The sequence below is a fragment of the Pipistrellus hanaki genome (genome assembly GCF_964339955.1).
Source record: "Pipistrellus hanaki genome assembly, chromosome: 8".
NCBI classification, from domain to species: domain Eukaryota; kingdom Metazoa; phylum Chordata; class Mammalia; order Chiroptera; family Vespertilionidae; genus Pipistrellus; species Pipistrellus hanaki.
The window spans coordinates 64,107,294-64,123,840 of NC_140510.1; the positions used below are offsets into that span (position 1 = coordinate 64,107,294).

At 41.3% G+C, this 16,547-nt stretch overlaps 1 protein-coding gene across 1 annotated transcript in view; it reads left to right on the forward strand.

The window, feature by feature from the left end:
• SERPINE2 (serpin family E member 2) overlaps positions 1 to 16,547 on the forward strand; it is a 58,658-nt gene that overhangs the window by 19,986 nt on the left and 22,125 nt on the right. The window lies entirely within an intron of this gene.

Consider the following 16,547-nt stretch of genomic DNA (forward strand, 5'->3'; position numbering starts at 1 on the left):
ACCTGTCGAAGTCACACAGTTAATTGGAGCTTGGGTATGAACTTGGATAGTTTGTCTCAGGAGCCTACAGAAGCTAAAAATTGAGACTGTCACAAATTATGAAAAGGCACAATTATGCAAAAACATTATTGGTATTTTTTTTTTTTTTTTTTTAGAAGATTGGCATTTCTAGTGTAGTTGTAGGATGGGGAAAGGAATTAAAGTGAATAAAAGTTCTGTCTTAAGGTACATTTGTTTGCTGACACAATTTTAAAATAAGGTGTTTTTTTGTTTTGTTGTTTTTACTTTTGATGTTAACAGAGTTATAGATTCCTGTCCAGTTATAAAAAAATAATATAGAGAGATCCTATTTACTCGTCACCTAGTTCCCCCCCAACAATAAATGCCACAGCTAAGAAACTGGCATTGGTACAATTCATCCACCTTATCAGATTTCAGCAGTTTTACATGCATTCATGTGTGTGTGTGTGTGTGTACTTATTTCTGTGATGTTTTATCACCTGTATATTGTGTGGCCACCTCCATAGTCAAGACACAGAATAGCTCCATCACAAGACTCCCTCATGTCACCATTTGACAGCCACATCCTTCCCTTTCCCTTCCCTCTTCCCCAGTTCCTCATAAACTCTAATACAGTCTCCATCTCTATGATTTTGTCATTTTAAGAGTATTTTATAAATTGAATCATATAGCATATAACCTTTTGGAATTGACTTTTCCCCCCCACTCAACATAATTTGCCTTTAGATGCATCCAAGTTGCTGTGTGTATCCTAGTCCATTCCTTTTTATTGTTGGGTACTGGTCCATGGTGTGAATGTGTCATGATTTGTTTACCCATTTGCCTATTGAAGGACATCTGGATACTCTCCAGTTTGGGGCTATTGCAAATGAAGCTGCTATGAACATTGGTGTATAGATTTTTGTGTGAACATGAGTTTTCATTTCCCTGAGATAGATGTCCAAGATTGCTAGATCATATGGTTAAAAGCGTGTTTAGAATTGTAAGGAACTGCCAAACTGTTTTTGCAGAGTGGCTACACCATTCTACATTCCCACCAGCAATGCATGGTATCCAATTTCTCTGCATCTTCTCCAGCATTTGGACTTATCATTAGTTTTTATTTTAGCCATTCTGATGGGTGTGCAGTGGTTTTAATTTGCACTTCCCTAATGGCGAATGATGTTGAACATCTTTTCATGGGCTTATTTACCATCTGTGTATCCTCTTCAGTGAACTGTCAGTCCATGTCTTTGGACCATTTTCTGATTGGATTGCTGTTTTCTTTTTACTGTTGCATTGTGAGAGTCCTTTGTATTTTCTAGTTCCTCGTCTTTGTCAGATCGGTGGTTGGCAATATTTTCTCCTACTCTGCAGCTTGTCCTTTCCTCATCTTTGCAGAGTCTTTTGTGGAGCAAATATTTGTAATTTTGATAAGGTTTGGCTTACTAGTCTTTCCTTTTTTGGGGTCATGCTTTTAGCATCAGGACTAAGATAGTAAAAGTAGGGTTTCACTTCCTGTCTCTTCCAGTGGGCGGTGCCTGGTGGTTGAGGAAGAAGCCGTGGGGCAGGCTGGACACGGGTGTGAGAGAGTCTTCAGCTTCTGTCTGGTTTGGACTCTGGTGTGTGTCACCGTGAGCTGTCTGTCCCCAGTGGACCTTGTCTTAAAAGACTCTAAGGTGGTATAGTGTTCAAACGAACACATTTCCAGAATCTGTTTCCAGGCCCTTTGAGTGCTTGAGATCCTCTGTCTGGAATACTGGGCCCTGTCCCCATTCCTCTGCCCCTTTGTCCGGTCACATCCAGCTCACCTCCGTGTCCACCTGCGTGCCCCTCCTCCAGTGCCCCCCTCAGCCCTGTGGATGTTGTGGAGCAGACCGTCCTTGCTGGGCCGAGTTTGCATCTCCTGGGCCTTGCAGGGTGTTGAGCAGCATCCCGGGTCTCTGCTCACTAGACAGTAGCACCCTCCCCACCGGTTGTGACAACAAGAATGTCTCCAGATGTTGCCAAATGTACCCTGAGGGGCGAACCTGCCCAGATGAGAAGCCAGTCTCTAGACCATTGGCTCCAGGAGCGTGGGGCCGGCCCGCTTTTGTGCACGCTCCCACCTCAGCACCCTGCCTGGCCCATGGGTTCTCCACTGGTATTTGTGAAATAGATAAATGGGCAAACTGTGCCTACCACCTAACAGTGTTTTACATGGCAGCCTTTGAAATAGCACCCCGATTTCCAAAGGACCAAGTGGGTTTAAATTGTGAATTCAGCCCTAAAATGGTGGTCCCTGTCGACACGGTAGAATATTGGTGCCCTCGGCCTTCGTCTGTCTGGCCGACGGGGGGAGGCTGCCTGAGTCTGGAGGTGCAGCCTGGTGAAGCCCACATCCTCTCTTAACACTGCCAACCAGGGGCCTCCCCACCTGGAGGGAGAGCCTCATCCTACACAGGCTCCCCAGACTCCCAGCTCTCCTTCTGAGGAGAGGAGGGCATCGCAGCAGGCAGCAGGGGGCCTCCCGCAGGTGGCACTTTGGAGGTAACGTGGCGCAGGGTGATGGTGGAGACCCAGTTCCACCTTCACCTGCGGAGTGTCCTTCCTCCGTCGCTGGGCCCTGCCCTCTTTTCATGAGGGAAGGGAGGAAAGTAGGAGCTGGGGCTCAGTTTTGCTTAACTAATTAGTTCAGAAAGTTCCCAGGGAGTAAGTACAGTGGACACAAGAATAATTGAGGGTATATGAGCATGCTTGGGGTTTTTCTCTTTATACCTGACATTTCTGTTCCCTGAACCTGAATGAGAAAGCTAGCTTTGGTTCAGAAAACAACAGCGAAGGCCTTGGTGGGGGTGGGGAGCAACCAGGCGGTGGGAGGGGAGCGGGGCCCACTGGTGATGACTGGGTATGTCACCGCTCCCTGCTGCTGCTGCTGCTGCTGCTGCTTTATGGGAAGGATGTCAATGGTGCAGGAGGATCCGCAGCCTCAGGAGTCTGGGCCAGGCTTCCTCCTGCGAGGAACAGCTGCCCGATGAGGGGGCCTGGTGTGGACAAACACCTGCCTGATGCTCCCCACGGGAAGCTCCGGATAACGCAGGCATCCCCGCTTCTTCCAACAGGCTGTTGGGAGTCTGTTTTGATAGGTGGGCTGACGCTCAGAGCTTTCATTGCTGGTCACTAAACCCTTTCTTCTGGGAGCCCCTGAGGGGGGGTGGCCTGGATTCCTTCCTTTCCCAATTCGAGAAGCCTTGGATGGAAGTTCCAGGGGGAGCCACGGTGACAGCTGGCATCAGTGCAGTAGTTGCTTTGACAAGGAGCAGTGTGAGACTTCAGACTGGAGCCTGGGTTCTAAAGTGAGGAAAGTCCCCGGGACCTCCGTGTGCCACCTTGGGGGGTGGAATGTGCACCTTCCTGTGGGCCAGCGGCGTTTCTCATCCTTGGCACTTGGCACTGACGGACGTTTTGGGCCAGATAATTCCCCGTGGTGAGGAGCTGTCTTGTGCATCGTGGGATGTTCAGCAGCAACCCTGACCTCAACCCACGGGATGCCAGGAGCGGTCCCTCCCAGGTATGACAACCCAAACGTCTGCAGACATTGCCAAATGCCCCCTGGGGGCCGTGGAGCCTCCTCCGGGCTGAAAACCACTGCCCTGGAGTAACAAACATTCTGTTCCACTCTTGTTCCTTGTAAAGCTGTGGTCACTTGTTTACTCCGAGTCACTGGTGATGTAAGCACCGGACAGAGAGGTAGAAAGAAGTCAGTGTTTCCTCATTTCTTCCTCGGTCAACCCTTCAAACTCCATCACAAGGAGCATTGTGACATACCAGCTAAGAGTCCGTATTCAGACACCTCTTCACCTTGTACGATCTGTATGGTCTGGGCAGGCTGTTTAATTTTTCCGGACCTCTGTTTTCAACTTCGATAGCATATACATACTCATGCCTACATCTTAAGTCAAGGGTGCAGCTAGATGTTGACTATAAAAGCTCCAGGTACAGGGTCTGGCACATGGCAGACATTCCATAAACGGTGGCCATTAATTTTGAGTACTTAAGAATGCATTCCACAAGTTTTAAGCAAGTTTGGGTTTTTTTTTAAAGGTAGCAATAAAAGTTGCTGCTGCTTAAAATAAGAGTGAAATCAGTTAATTTTCACTGAACTACAATTTATTTCATAAACTCTATTGAGTTTCTACTATATACCAGATTCTCTGCTAAACTCAGGGAATAAAAAAAAATATGAATAAACTATAATCCTTGCTATTAAACATCTAGTGTGTAGATGTAGTCACATGAATGGTTCCAGTCATATGCATCAAAATATAACCACCACTTATTGAAAAAAATCTCAATATGGAGTGGTCTGTGGGTTGTAATGGGGTGCAACATTCATTTTAGTGTATATAAAGGGCTCTCACTATATTATTTCTCAACTCTCTGTTTTTCTAGCAACTGCACTTTTTATTCCAGTTTTTACGATTCTGTTATTGAAACACAGTTCTTGTGCTCCGTAGCCTTTTCTGTTCCTCCTTGCTACACATTACAGCTGATCTGAGTTCCTGCTGCTGCGTTTTTATAACCAGAAAAGAGCTGCTTGTTTGAAGTAATGTGTTCATTGTATACATTTTGTAAAATATCCAGAACAGTTTAAAGAATAATATATTATATTCATATTTCTACCATCCGAAATAAATATAGAGATAATATCCTGTATTCATCTTTCTAGTCTTTTTTTGTGCCTGTGTAGAATTTTTATAGTTAATTATAGCATAGTTTTCTTTTCAATTAAGATATATGCAGAATATATTACCATATCTTTATGATATTCTGTTTGAGGGATGTCATGAACTGACCCTTACTGTTGGATGTCAGAGGTCATGGCCTCCAAGACGAATTGCTGAGCCAAGAATAAAGTGCAAACCATTCATTGAGGAACAGTCCCCAGGTGACAGAGTAAAAGAGTGGGGGGAGTGGGTGTTAGAAAGGGGATCAGCCAGTCAAGGGGGTGGGTATTAGGTGAAGGCCCACACTCAGCCCGATCCTGGAGAGTTCTGTGCCACCTTGAGGCAACGAAGCTGGGCTCTCATACTCCCGGCCATTAGTCAGTCAGTTGGCCTCTGGGGTAGAGGAATGGTATATGTCAACTCCCAGCCACTTGAAGTCCACTAAAATAATGGGCTGCAACTCCCAGTTAGCAATTCTCCTAAGGTGATAGGTGCAAATTATTGGTGTCAAAGTACCCAGGAGCTAGAGGAGAAGTCCACAAAGCTGGTGAAAGATCACCCACAGTGGTCCTTCTCTTGGAAATTGAGGTTGGAAACGATAATTGCTATGCAGTTACTTATTGCAAAGAATATTGCAATGATTTTGCTACTAGAAATGACTGTACAGTGAACATGTATACACCCAAATCTTTTTTTGTTGTTACCTTAGGGTTGACTGGTAGGAGGGGTGTTACTGTTCCAATAGGTAAACACATTTTTAAAATTATGCATATCAAAAATTGCCTTTCAGAAAGGTTTTCATCAATTTATACTTTTAACACTCCTCATTTTTTTACTAGCAGCAATCTAGAGAACATTGATTTCTCAACTATCAATTGGGGATCCATCAACAGCATCAGAATTATTCTAAGGGGCCAGAAAACTCATATTCGTGGTTCAGCTTTGAGTATAGACTGAATTGTATAATTCAAAATATGATTTTTGAAATGTATCAAGATGCTGTTATAGATAAAAAGAATTTGTAGTTATAAAAATGTTTCTGAATGTGTGGTAGTTTTGTTTGTTTGTTGTTGTTTTTTTTAATCATGTATTCTTTACAAGTACTAAAAATAGAATTGGTCATGAAGTGTCCAGTATTTTTTTTTTTTTATGCCAAAAAAGGTGCTACCTTCTTTGAAAGATTGAGAACCACTGGTCAGTATCAGCATAATGTCTTGAGTCATCTCTGGACTATTGATTAGGAAATCATCTATTTGAACTATTGCACTTTAAAGATTTGTCAATAAGAAAACCTATAGGACTTGATACTATGAATTAAACAGATTTAGTGACATAAGTCAGTAGATTAAAAAACACATCTCAGCACCAGTAAAGGTTTTTGGAACATACTCACCCACCTCCACTGCCATCATGATCCAACTCTTCCTTTCTCTTATAAAGACATCAAAACAGACCAACATTGTTTTATTCTATGTCTCAAATAGTCTAAGGAAGCTATAAAGATACTTTTATTTAAAATAGATACTTTTAAATAAAATACTTTTATTTAAAATTTATTTATTTTATTTAAAATAGCTATATTTAATCCATTTTCTTAGCTTGATCTTTGAAATGTTCTAAATAGATGTTGAAATTTTTTTTAAAAATCAGGAACTATTTCAGGTCTTGACTATTGAGGAAGTCAAGGGGAAGGGAGCCACCATTTACTGAGCACCTTCTCTGAATCAGATACTGTGCTAGTTGTTTACTTTCTGTTTGTGCTTATGAAATTCCCATGACCACCCTTGCAATTTGATTCCTAATATGGTACAAGAGAAAGCTGAGGTTGATAAAGATTGTGACTTGCCCTGGATCTCTTAGTTAGTTGATAGTAGAATGGGATTTTAACTTTAGATTAATTTTCCCTGACACTTAGAGGAAAATAGAATAAATGTCTTATAAGGTTGCATTTTAAAAGGCAACTAACAAAGCCCCAATTACCTTCTTCTTCCTCATGGCCTTCCTCCTTCAGCCCAATAGAGATTTAAGAATGAATGATAGCCCAACCAGCATGGCTCTATGGCTGAGCATTGACCTATGAACCAGGAGGTCATGGTTTGATTCCTGGTCAAGGCACATGCCCAGGTTGCGGGCTCTATCCCGAGTGTGGGGCATGCAGGAGGCAGCCGATCAATGATGCTCTCTCATCATTGATGTTTCTATCTCCTTCTCCTTCACCCTTCTTCTCTGAAATCAAGAAAACAATATTTTTTAAAAATGAAGGAAAAGGAACCCTCATGCACTGCTAGTGGAAATGCACACTGGTGCAGCCACTGTGGAAGACAGTGTGGAGTTTCCTCAAAAAGTTAAAAATGAAACTCCCATTTGACCCAGTGATCCCACTTCTAAGACTACATCCCAAGAAAACAGAAGCAACAATCAGAAAGGATATATGCACCCCTATGTTCATAGCAGCACAATTTACAATAGTTAAGATTTGGAAACAACTTAAGTGCCCATCAGCAGCTGAGTGGATTAAAAAACCGTGGTACATCTACACAATAGAATACTATGCCGCTATAAAAAAGAAAGAACTTTTACTATTTGCTACAGCATGGATAGAACTGGAGAGCATTATGCTAAGTGAAATAAGCCATTCAGAGAATGATAAATATCACATGATCTTACTCATTATATATGAATATATCATTAGATATGGATATAATGATCAACATAATTTGATGAACAAGAATAGATCCAAAGACAAATGGCAGGGGAGGGGAGAGCAGTTAGAGACCAACCAAAGGACTTGTATGCATGCATATTATCATAACCAATGGACAGAGACACTGGGGCAGCGGTGGAGGATTGTCCAGGGTGGGAATGGTTGTGGGGGCGGGGAGGTGGGGGTGTCAATCAGGGGGGAAAAAGAGACTTACGTAAAACTTTAGACAATAAATAAAAAAATAAATAATGAATGATGGGAGACATCTGCAATAATCACAACAATAAAGATTAAATAAATATATAGAGAAAAATAAATAAATAAATGTGGATAAAAGGCATTTGGATGTCAGTTCAAGCATCTTACCTAATAATAGAGAAACATATAAATTGACTGTATCTCCGCTACGCCCATAGCCAATCAGAGAGTATACAAATAAACCCAACAAAGATGGAGTTAATTTGCATACATACCTGGGTCCCAGGAACCTCCTCAGCACCCAGGTCACTTCCAGCCAGCCATCCGGTAGAGGCTTTAGGCTTGGGAAGGGACCAAGCCTGTGATTGGAGGTGTGGGTGGGGGCCAAGCCTGGGATCGGAGGGAAGGGGGGGAAATAATCAATGGAAACATATCTTCAGGTGAGGATAAAAAGAAAAATAAAGAAAGAAATGTCATATCCTATGAAAGACACATCTTAAAGAAAGTTGTCATTTTTTCATGGTGAAGGGACTGGAGTCCATGTTGTTGAAAATACCTTGGCAGTTGCGGTTACTGGCAGTGGCTGCAGCAACAGGGTGATGAGGCTGGTGCCTTCCCCTGATCAGCCTACTTGCCTCACACAAAGCCATAAGTAGGACATCCCCTGAGGGCTCCCAGTATGTGAAAGGGGGCAGACTGGGCTGAAGGGACCCCTCCCCAGTGCACAAATTTTGTTCACCAGCCCCCTAGTATTTAATAAAATGCATTCCTCTTCATGGGAGGAACTTTTTAAACTTTTCTGCCATACACCTACACTTCTGTGGCTGAGCATTTCTTTCCTGAGTCTTTTTAAGTTCATTTTTGGCTACATTAATTAACATCATAGATCAAGTACACACTTTGAGGCCTTTAAGCCTCTCCCCAGTAACCTGAAAGAACACATTTAAAACCACCACACTGCAGTCACTTTGATCAGTTAGCATTTCCTGTTTCTTCTCTGAAGTTTTAAAGATGCTGACTCATTCGGATACCACTCAGTACATTTCCCAGGGTATTAAAATGCACTTCACTTTTGCTGGTTCCTCTATTCTCTGCCTTAAGAGAATGCGGAAGATGTTTGGAAAATGAAGACAGGGTTGGGTGAACGTATCTCAGGGATGTTTGCAGAGGCCTGAGAGACTAGAATCCTCTGGCCATTCCAGGACCGTATTTGAGGCTCAACCTCAGCTGTTTGTGCATTAACTCCTGTCGCTTTCCTGGGTCAACTCCTGAAGGTCTCTAGAATGCCCCTTGCCAGACACCCTGAAGAGTTAGACCTTTGCCTGTTGATAAGAATATTGGTAAGAAGCATTTGGCATGAACAAGAATAAATCCAAAGACAAATGGCAGGGGAGGGGAAGGCAGTTAGAGGGCTGCTAGGCAGGTCAATCCTACTTAAGGCCACTAAGTCTCAATTTGGCAGCACAATACCTTTCCTTCACATTTTCTTTGAGAAGAAAAAATGTCATGAAAAAAACAACTGTTGGGGAATCTGATGATTCTCATATAATTTGATGCACTGTTTTTTCTCTATCTCCTGTAGCCCCTCTAGAAGGAAGAGTTAATTAGCCCAAAGGTAGGATAATATAGGATTCCAGGTACTAAGAGTGAAAAATCCTATTGGGTCGGCAACTAAGTAATTGCGGGTTTCACACATATATGGCTTCAGTTGAATTTTTAGGTTTGCAGACGTAGTACAAATGTAAAACACATTTTGTATTTGATAGTTGGCTATTCAGCTGTTAATCAGTAAAAAAAGTTTTTTGATCTGTTTTGTAGTTTTTGTTTGGCATTCGTTGAAAAATGAAAAATCAAAAGGAACATTTTCGTCATATTTTGCTTTTTTATTTCCGCAAGGGAAAAACGCATCACAAGCTCATAAAAAGTTATGTGCTGTTTATGGTGACGAAGCCTTAAAAGAACGGCAGTGTCAAAATTGGTTTGCCAAATTTCGTTCTGGTGATTTTTCACTCAAAGATGAAAGACGCTCTGGTCGTCCAGTTGAAGTTGATGACGCCCTAATCAAAGCAATAATCAATTCGGACTGTCACAGTACAACACGTGAGATTGCAGAGAAGCTTCATGTATCACATACATGCATTGAAAATCACTTAAAACAACTTGGCTATGTTCAAAAACTCGATACATGGGTTCCTCACGAACTGAAAAAATCACAGTTAACGCAACGCATTAGCAGCTGCGATTTGCTAAAGAAACGTAATGAAAATGATCCATTTTTAAAACGACTGATAACTGGCGATGAAAAATGGGTTGTTTACAACAATATCAAGCGGAAAAGATCGTGGAGCAGGCCAGGTGAACCAACTCAAACAACATCAAAAGCTGATATTCATCAAAAGAAGGTTTTGTTATCAGTTTGGTGGGATTACAAAGGAATTGTCTACTTTGAACTCTTACCACCCAACCGAACGATCAATTCTGATGTCTACATTGAACAACTAACGAAATTAAACAATGCAGTTGAAGAAAAGCGGCCCGAATTGACAAATCGAAAAGGTGTTGTATTCCATCATGACAATGCAAGGCCACACACATCTTTGGTCACTCGGCAAAAATTAATGGAGCTTGGTTGGGATGTTTTGCCACATCCACCATATAGTCCTGACCTTGCACCATCTGATTACTTTTTGTTTCGATCTTTACAAAACTCCTTGAATGGTAAAAATTTCAATAATGATGATGATGTCAAATCGTACCTGATTCAGTTTTTTGCTAATAAAAACCAGAAGTTTTTTGAACGTGGGATTATGATGCTGCCTGAAAGATGGCAAAAGGTCATTGATCAAAATGGGCAATGCATTAAAGAATAAAGTTATTTAGTTCCATGAAAAAATTGTCTTTGATTTTCTTTAAAAAATCCGCAATTACTTAGCTGCCGACCCAATAGAATCACAGAGACCAGTAGGATATCAAGGCATTCTCAGTGCTTGATGGGGGCAGGAGCTGGTCGAGATAAATTAGGGGACTTTCCTTGTCATATTGGGTGCCAGTTGTTCATTTCAGACACTTGCATTGTTAGCATCCCACTTTTAGGATGATTTTCACTTGAGGATTTTCCATTTGATATTCTAGCCTAACCTCAATGCCCAGCTCACTCCCACAGCTTTTCATCATCCAGTGTGTCTCCCCTGGGCTGCATTGTCATGGGAGGCAAAGCAATTCATAAATAAACAATCTATCTTTCATAATTTGAACCTCAATATTTGGATATAGTCCAGAGAGTGATACAAATGCATTTTGGACTTTCCCCATTGGCAATGCCCAGTATTCCCAGAGCTAATTTGGAGTTTATTAAGTGAGCATACTCAGATTGTGTCCTCTAAAGTCTGTCTCCTGTTAAAAGGAAGCAGAGCCCCTAGAAAAGTGTCTGATTCCTCTTGGGACATTAATGGGCAAAATGAGTCTGGAACATCTTGTCAAAGCAGAAAACAAATCTAATGAGACTACCGTTGTACAAGGATAATAAAATTTCAGTAGATCAAAGCCCTTAAAATATGTTTTTTAAAAAACATGAGTTTGTAATTAAACTAAGAAAACAATAGAACAAACAACAACAAAAATATCTCTGGTTAACTCTAAAAATGCTGGGTAACCAATATATTGTTGTAAGAACAATATAGGGAATCCTGCCTTTGCTACACAAATGGAACCTCAGGATAACCATGTCATTGGTTATGGAAATTTACTTTTTATAAAAGTGTTCCAACTAATGCAGAGGGAACATTAGACTTACAACAGCACCATTGGGCAACCCCTAATAAAACAATGTATATATTTTAAAAATATATATTCATATTCAGGCTTAGAGTATGTGTTAGAAATATTTAAAATTATATGGTATCTAGAATTTACTTTATAACAGCCTTTGATTTTAAAAGAAATAAAAGAGGCCATGAGTTGATAATTATAATATGTATCACTTTAGACATTTTTAGAGAATGAAAGGGATGGAGTACTTTTCATTATTAGACACTCTTGGGGCTCCTAAAACAGATGTGAATCATCTGGCCAAGAGTTGGAGCCTGAAGAGTCTTTCTAGTGTTTTTCCCAAAAAACTGTTTATATCTTATTTGTTATAGTAAATAGATCTGACAGATATCTCATTAGCTCATATGTCACATATAAAATACTTTTTATTTTATTTTGTAAACAAGAATTTATTAGGTTGAAACTAAGGTTCTTTAGTGACTGGCTCTCCTGGTCTCTCATTGGTCAATGGAGTGACATTCATTCAGGGCAGGGGTCTGGCCACAGTGCTTTCCCAACCTAGAGGGATGACGTCAGTGATGGTAACAGGGAGTGAAGGGATCTGAAGCTTGTGGGAAAGCAGGCACCCAGCCCTGAGGAGTGGTTGCGATGCAGGATGTTTGCCTGAGGAATGAGAACTCTCTGAGTTACTGGAACTCCCATTCATTTTCGTTTTTCCTGAGAATAACTGTAAATCTAGATGGTATGTGACATTTTCTAACTTTTAATTGCTTAAATATTTTAATAATCCCTTGTATTCCAAACCAAACAACTGGAGCAGCTGCAAGTCTCATGGGCCAACCTCTGGTTTAGTATCTACTAATGGGTGGGTCCTGAATAAGACCCTGTGGGCAGTATGATTTTAAAGTCCCAGGACCCTGCTTTCTGTGAGCTGTCAGTCTAGTTGGCAGGAGGAAAAAAAAAAAAAACACTTGGGAAAAAAAAAAAAATGAGAGTGCAGATAGGAAATTCTAGGGAATTCAGAGAAGAGGTTGAATAGCCCTATCTGGGGTAATCAGGGAAACTTCCCACAGGCCATGGAAGGAGTTGGGGGAGCTCTGGTGCTTAGTAGGTAGAAGGTAAGGGAAGAAGCAAAGGCCTGGACATGGGCAAGACCAAGGACTAGCAACAAGGACCACCCTATAAGGGCTGGTAGATTTCACAGACTAGAATTTTTCAGGCCAAGCTATTGTTCTGAGCAATCAGCTGAAAATATGCAGCCAACAGTTGTAAGTATGGCACTGAAATTCAGCTGAGGATTTGAGCATCATCTGGTAGAAGTGACAATTGATGTCATGAGGTCTATGGGAGTGGTGCTCTGCCTACCATTGACAGGTGGTGCATTTATAGATGTGGGGATGCGCCAGGAGTCTGGCATCTGGCATTTAAAATCTCCTTTAAAACTCAAAACAGTACCCAATTATATCAAAAGCATTCCCAACACCACACTGAGAAGGAAAGCTTTGGAGGAAGAGAAACTAGAAGTTTGTGGGGAAGGAAAAACCCACATTTGGAAGGACATGCCTGTAACCATGGCTTTATTTACAGGTATTTTGATTTTCCTCCATTGATGACTTAAACTAAGAATCTTTTTCTTTTTTACTGTTATGAAAAGAATATTCAAGAAATGGAAACATGTGGATGCTATGTAATACAGTTGGGCACCATCTTTATTCTTCCCCTCTTACTTGAAAGTTTAAAGTGTAATTTCTTTTAAAAATAAACAGGAGGTTACTATATTCTTTCCAAAATGAGAACTTCCTCGTCTTCTAGAGGCTAAGAATTTCAAAGCCTGAACTTCGACAGTTATTCCATGTAAAAGATTGTCTATGTGGACATGAACAGGTATCTGTAGTAGGAATTTTACAAGCCTAAAGTATTCATGTATCAATATCCACTCTCCTAGCTACAGAACTTTGGAGAGAAGTAAAAGCTTGATCTTAGACATGTACATAAGCCAGGTGAGCTCAGATGAGTGAACATTTAGCCTAGGAAATGGAGGCCAAGCAGTGATGCCCAGAACATCAATCAAAAAATAGCTCTGATTCCAAGTTCTGCACTGTCCTGACGCACTATCATCTCTCAGAAATCTCAAATCGAAGAAACCAAGGAAAATGGCAGCCTTCCCCCACTTCATAATGGAACTGTTCTTCAGAAAGGAAAAAAAAACTCATAACCGAGCAAAATTTTGCTAAATAAGATGGCTATTTATTCAGAAGATTGTCTTTGTCAACTCTGAGACATTGAAGCTATTAAATTTCCATTTGTTACTGATCCTTTATACCCGTTTTACAATTTTCTACAGAAATCCATAACATTTAAGTGAACCAACTGTAAGCTATCAGAGGCAAAACCAATTTGATGTCCTTTATGAGTGTGCAGATTCAAACATTTATTCAAATATTTGCTAATCCAGGAGGATTTATTTGGGAGGCTTGGGTGTATAAATTCGATGGCATGTTGAAGCTAGAAGCCAGAATAGATTACAATGCAAGGGTCAACAGTTCAGATTGTTTTGGCTCCAGTCACCAAATTTGACCATTCGTAACCAAGATTGTACAAATTGTTTTATACTTACCATTAGAGGCCCAGTGCACTAATTTGTGCAGGAGGGGATGGACCGTGGGTGGTTGGCAGGCAGTGGGATGTTGGCTGTGTTGAGTGTCTGCTCCCTGGTGGTCAGTGTGTGTCATAGTGACTGGTTGACGACAGGTCATTCTGGTCGTAAAGGTTGCTTAGGCTTAGTAGGTAGGTAGATAGATAGATAGATAGATAGATAGATAGATAGATAGATAGATATGGGTTTTTGGTCTATTTCATTTTAAAGAGGAAATTTATCACGAGAAAAAAAAAAAAGGAAGGAGAGAGAGAAGGAGGGAAGACAGACACAGTGTCTAGTTTTTAGATAAAATGAGCAAAGCTTCCATAATCAGGATTTGGAAGCTCCCCAATGTCCAACAGGTGGAGAGAAAATCAGGAGATTGTAGTGGTATTAGAGCCAGTCCTAGGTGCCAAAGTCAAAGTAGGCCACGCTGGCCATAGGAAAGCCCCCAGAAGGAGCATATTTAGGTCAATTAGCTGTTTTGAATGCAGACAGGCTGCCTTTACCCAGTTATTTTACTGTGAAGCTCTGGAGAAACTCTGAATCTCTAAATTTTTAAAAATGTGTGGAAAAAAACTGCAACATCACCTTGAATGATGGCCTTGGTGTTCGCCTTGTGGCCCTATGTGCGGATGTGGTAGGCGGGAGCTCTTGCTGCCAGCCCTCTTCCACCCCAAAGAACTTACCCTTCTTGGGAAGTTTAGGGTGCTAAAGTGACTCAACACAATCATTTTCCCCGTCACACTCAATAAATATGATTTTGATGCCATGAAAAATAATTAGAAAAAATAGGAAGTATATAAGCCAGCAGGTTTAATCCCACATGTACGGTATTTATTGACCATCCACTATGATCTAGAGGGGAAGGAGACACATACATAGGAAGGAAAGTGAGGGAAAACCAAATGCCCGTTTGCTTAATGCTGCCCTAATTTCCCTCCCTCCCTCCTCTCTCTCTCTCTCTCTCTCTCTCTCTCTCTCTCTCTCTCTCTCTCTCTTTCTCTCTCTCTCTCAAGCCCTTTTTATCTCTAAGATTTTATTTTTTATTTTTCAATTACAGTTTAAATTCAGTATTGTTCTGTATAGCAGTTAGAAAATGTGTGTTTTACAGTGTGGTCCCTTCCCTTCGATATTTCAAGTACCCACCTGACCCAATAAATAGCTATTAAAAAATTATTGACTATATTCCCTATGTTGTAATTTAGATCTCTGTGACTGTTCTAAAACTACCCATTGGTACTCAGTTCCTTCATCTTTTTCATCCAGCCCCCAACCTCCCTTTCTTCTGGCAAACATCAGTCTGTTTTTTGTATCTGTGAGTCTATTTCAGTTTTTTGTTTGTTTCCTTTAATCGCCACACAAATATATTTTTCCATTGATTTTTAGAGAGAGTGGAAAGGAGGTGGAGAGAGAGAGGGAAACATCCATGTGAGAGAGATACATTGATTGTTTGCCTCCTGCATGCACCCCGACCAGGGCCTGGATTTGAGCCTGCAATCAAGTTACATGACCTTGACCGGGTATGGAACCTGGGACCCTTCAGTCCATGGGCCAACACTCCATGCACTGAGCCAAACAGGCTAGGGCAATTCTGTTTCTCTTGTTTGTTTACTTGGTTCTTTAGATTCTACATATAAGTGAAATTGTATGGCATTTGTCTTTCTCTGTCTGACTTATTTCACTTAGTTTAAGACCCTCTAGGTCCATCCATGCTGTTGCAAAAAGGTAGGACTTTATTCTTTTTTTATGGCAAATAATATTACGTTGTCTTAGTGTACCAAGCTTTTTATCCACTCGTCTACTGATGAGCCCAGTGTCCCTTCTTTTCCCTGGAGCACAGAAACCTCACTTCCCCTTCACTCCTGGGCACCTGTCTCCTAAAAGGCTCCTCTCTCCTGTTCTCTGCAGACACTCTCAACCTGCCTCGTGAGAAACTTGTGCTTAGCAGGAGCTCCAGTCCAGAGGGAGGGACCTATTAGCCATATCACAATTTTTGCTTTTGTTTTACTGGCTGCCACCTTGAGGTTCTTATTGAATGAAAGTATTTGCTTTTCCATAAACACATGTACCACTCCTCATATTTCACAGCCCGAGAGAGCTCAGGAAAAGGCAATCAAGGAAGAAATCACATTTAATAAAATCACCATCGTTGAGAATATCCGTGTAACAAAATCACCATATCGAGAATACCTGCCCCATTGAATGAACGTTCCTTAAATTTATTTTAATCAACAATTTAAGAATGTCCCTTAAACTTATTTTAATCAACAATTCTTTCATTAAGAAAGGACTATGTCCATGTGAGAAAATCAGGGATGCGGAGTATAGTTATATGATAATCACAGCCACGTGAATGGTTTCTTCCTTGGAATGAAATCCAAGCTCTGCAGGCCCCTCAGAACCTGCCCCTCCTCCTTTTCACCTCCTCCAAGTTCTTTATGTCTCAGCCACCCTGAACTCCAGCGCCAGGTGCGCTCCACCTCGGGGCCTCTGCCCCGCCATCCACCTGCCTGACAGGCCCTTCGAACCC